Source organism: Microcebus murinus, chromosome 7 (assembly GCF_040939455.1).
Source record: "Microcebus murinus isolate Inina chromosome 7, M.murinus_Inina_mat1.0, whole genome shotgun sequence".
Lineage (NCBI taxonomy): Eukaryota > Metazoa > Chordata > Mammalia > Primates > Cheirogaleidae > Microcebus > Microcebus murinus.
Window position 1 is genome coordinate 65,259,351 of NC_134110.1, and position 4,805 is coordinate 65,264,155.

Genomic DNA, 4,805 nt, shown 5'->3' on the forward strand with positions numbered 1-4,805 from the left:
GTTAACGTTTGGAAGCTATGAATGGGGTAATTTGATGAGAAATTGGATAGAGACCCCTAATAATGACAGATTTAAGAGAACTTCAAAGAAAAGAAGGATAAAGTAATTTCTAGTTTGAAGAAAATAATGAACATGTATTTACTGGATGGAAGTCACTGATCTGAAATATTTGGCTAGGAAGTTACTTGTCCTCTTTCAATTCACTGTCTGTGACATAGGATAGAACATGGCAAATGCATATTCCCTTCCAGTTTCTACCAACATTTTTTTCCTCTGACTTGTGGAATAAATTATGGAGCTATTCTACTCCTAGAATGCCCACTACAGGAGACTAGGGACCTTTCTGTTTTGTTCACCGCTGGCTGTATTCGCATACCTGGTATGTAAAGACACACAATAAATATATCTTGAATAAATTATTCTCTAAGGCTCAATCTATACGAGAAATAGGAGTTGTGAGCCTTTAAAACACAAATCTAGATATATAGATATGAGGCCATGGTAATTTTTGAACTCAGTATTAGAATAAAATACAGTTGTACCCTAAGTGAGAATTACAATGTCTTAGTAACCTATTACTGTAATAAATCTCAAAGAAAGAAATTTAACTGGAGAATTACAACTCAAAATTAGAGATATCCAGCTCTTTGGTTTTGTGTGCTAACTTATAAGCTACAAGTGCACATGAGCAAATCTGCAAGTGCCACTGACAACCAAAAAGGTAAAACAGAGAACTAGAAGGGTGGGCAAAGGGGGAATGAAACTAAGAAAAGAGCAGGAGGCTGGAGCTGTAAGATCAAGTGGATGCCCCTCCTTCCACTGACAGTGAGCTGGCACATGTGCTAATGTGAGTTCCGATTGGTTGTTGAAAGAATGAACTATGGCCATCTTTTTAAGATGGATTTTTTGGTGGGTTGAAGCATTTCATGAGATGGGAAGACTTCTGAAAGAGGTTCCAAAGGAAAATGAATAATCTGGGAGAAATGCAAAGAACCACAAAATGTGCCTTCTATTCCCAGAGGGGACCTGGTCTTCTCACCAGCCCTCAGGCAAGGTCACACACACCCTCGTGGTCCCCAGCAGTGAAGAATTCACCAAATAAATTAGAATTCTAGTAAAACAGGAAAACGCACTCATTCGCTGAATCTCACAGTTACTGCTGTTTATTGAGGCATACACCTAATAAGAAGCATGGTGATTCTGATTCAGCTTGGGCAGACAGTGATAAAAACGAACAAGTCGATACAAGAGTTGGAGGGATGCATCTGTCTGCTGCCCTGAAGGCATACCCCTAGGTTCTTGGCGGGTATGAATCTCTCAGTGACTTGTGTCCTTTAAAGATGCATCATCGAGAGTGTATGTAATAAGGGAATTGGTACCATTTTGAAACTCACACATTATCAAGTGTATGAAAACAAATAAATATTCAAGATCTAATGTTCAGACATATTAACAGGTGTGGCAAGAAGGATAATCCGTCAGTGTAAAAAGTACTTACACAAGAGCTGGCTGCAAATAGGTCACCTTTGCCGAGAGGGGTGAGAGTGGAAGGCAGGGGATGGCCACTAGTGTTGGTCAGGAATATGTCTAAATTTGACAGAGGAAAAAAAAATCCTGTTTGTGTGTTTTGCTAATTGGAAAATTTTTTTAAAACTGGTAGGCACCAAAATTTGGTAGAATTTTGTAGAGTATATCTAATACGCTAAGTACAGCTTGTGCCTAGAACCAAAGGTTCTTTGCTAATATGTTTTCATGTCCTCCAGTTTGAGGGCCTCACTTTCAAGGGTACAGCTTAACCAATCACTCCCTGAATAGCTTCATTGATTGCTGAAAGAATAAACACCCTAATTCAAAACTCTAGGAAGAAAATGTAAAAAAAATTGAACAGAATATAGACTAAGATGGAGAAATGTAAAAAAAAAAAATAGGAATTAAAGAGGACCAGACAAATAAAAAAATAGAAATGAAAGCTACTGAAGACAGTTTTTAATCTAAGCAGACATATTGGACTCTGTCATTATGGTATCTAATTATATCACATTATAACCATGGACAAGCAGGTGCTTTGTCCCAAGGTGAGCTGTCAGAGTAGGGGAAACTGCAAAAGGAAAAAAATGCCACTTTGCTATTCTTGGTTGTTGTTCCACTCACCACTTTCTGGAATGTTACTATGGGTCTAGGCTAGAAATCAATTTGGTAGGATCAGCCCTGACTAAATTCACTTGAAAGATGATAACACCTGAGAGTAAGAGGAAATCCAGCAAGCCAACTATTAATGACCCATTGCTAATAATGGCAAGTGAGTTGAAGCCATGATGAAAATCTGCAGGCAATCCAAAAACACCTTTTTAGCCTCAGACTTTCCACTGTTCTCTTTATTCCCCTCCATCAACTCTTTGCTGGGGAAGTTGGCCTATTTGAGTTTTATAAATTGCCGTGGTGGTGATGTTGAACAAAACTGTCACATTTTGGACAGCAGGACACAGACAGGAAAGTCAAGGAACTGTATAATACATAAATTATCACCTGAATAAGACAAGAGACAAAACATTGACATCAGTTTCCTCAACATAACCATATAACCAGGTGATATGGTTCTTAAAAGGCTGACAAAACTTGACATTCATTCCATGAGCAAACGTGTATGAATCACCTGTTGTGTGCCAGGTACTCTCACTAGGTAGGCATATGAATTTTCTTGGACATGTTAGATTTAATACATTCTTAACCTGAGTTGTTCTCAAATCATAAGTCTTTGACTAAGGTACATGATGAATTTCATCCTAAAATCAGATACATTTTAATGAAAAACATTATAGAATAACATTGTTCTTGGGCATCAAACATTTGGATATATAAATTTAGGAAGGTACCACAGAGGTATCTTCAAGTTATTTGCATTGCATTTGTATATATCCAATTAAACAGAAAAAAAAATCTAATCTTGATTGATTTTATGTAAAATGGTACTTTTTAAAATTGACAATTGAAAATTATATATATTTATGGTATATAGCATGCTGTTTAAAAATATTTATACATTGCATGTAGAGTGGCTAAATCAACTAATTAACATGTGCGCTACCTCACAAACTCATTATTTTTTTGTGGTGAGAACACTTAAAATCTATTCTCTTAGCAATTTGCAAGGATACAATATATTGTTATTAACTATAATCACTATGATGTACAATAGATTTCTTGAACTTATTCATCTTGTCTAACTGAAATTTTATATCCTTTCCCCAACATCTCCCCAATCCCCACCCCTAACTCCTTATTCTACTCTGAGTCTATGCGTTCAACTTTTTTAGATTGCACATATAAGTGGGATGATGTGTTATTTGTCCTTCTGTGCCCGGCTAATATCACCTAGTATCCTCCAGGTTTACCGATGTCATAAAAAATGACAAGATTTCCTTTTTTTTAAAGGATAAATGGTATTCCTTGTGTGTGTGTGTGTGTGTGTGTGTGTGTGTACCACATTTTCTTTATCCATTCATCTGTTGATGGACAGTACTACTCTTATTACTACTATCTGTAGACTGTTGCTTTAATGGCTGCTAGCTCTAACCTCATTCAGTGTTCTTAGCAAATTGTCCTCTCCAAGGCCGTGGAAGGGAGCCCTGCATGCTACATACTAAATGGTTTGATACCTCCTTGTTCACAGTTATGTAGACCAGGGCTGGAAGTGGAGGAGGCAATTTATGAGCGGCCCTGTGGCCAATGAGATTCACCTTTCAGATCATTTGAACTCGGAGTCTTAACTCGATTGTATGTTGACCTGGGAATCATCCAAAACTGGGAAGGGATACTTGTGTGCTGAAATAGGAAAGATTGATCTGCAGTGGGAAGAGTAAAGCATGTGAACAGACAGTAGCAGCAACAGAGGGCATGTGACTGCAGAATAGTATAGGGTTCTGATATTTTTTTTCTAGTTCTTTTTCTAGCCTCTTTTGAGACCCAGATCAACTTTCTTCCTTTAGGATCTACAAGATATTCTGGTATCCTTAAGGTAAATTCCTCATTTTTCTTTAGCTAGTTTAAGAGGGCTTTTGTTCCTGGTGAACAAATGATCCCAGACAAAGACAGATGAAAATGAAGGAAAGAGTTATGACTACCTTATCCTTACTCTGGGTAGAATGGGAAGCTTGCCATTTAGTACTTTATGAAGCATATATTGGTACAGAAGAGAATTAATGAAATAAACTTCTATTAAAATTATTTAGATTTTCAGGGAAAAAAGTTTAAAGAAAAAGATGACTTAATTATTGAATTACATTTGGAGAAATGGTTTCCATGTAAAGTTAGGTATCTTAAAAATTCTAAAAGCAGAGTAAAATACATAGATACTTCTCTGAATAAAATGGTATAAATAGCATATTAGGATACTCTGTGATGTTAAGAATATCCTAATAAAATAGTATTAACAACACCTACAAGCTAATGCCAGAAATTGCTTCATTGAACATGTTTCTAAAAGATGGAAAAGGCAAAGTACACAAATGACCAGGTGTGAAAATGTTACTAAATTCTTACAGCTAGTGAAATGAGAAACAGGTAGGATGGTCATGCCTGGGTGAATTGTTAAGTAACCCAATATGTTAGTGAGCCATAATGTAGGCTCTTACACCTGCTATTAGGGCAGGCTGTGCCCTACAGTGGTTAAAACTGTAGGCTTTGACAACAGACAGACTGGGGTGTGAATCCCAGTTCTACATCTTATAGTGTTCTTAGAGGCCTTGACACCTGAGCAGGCCACTAAATCTAAGCCTCAGTTTCCTCATCTGTAGATTGGAGATAAT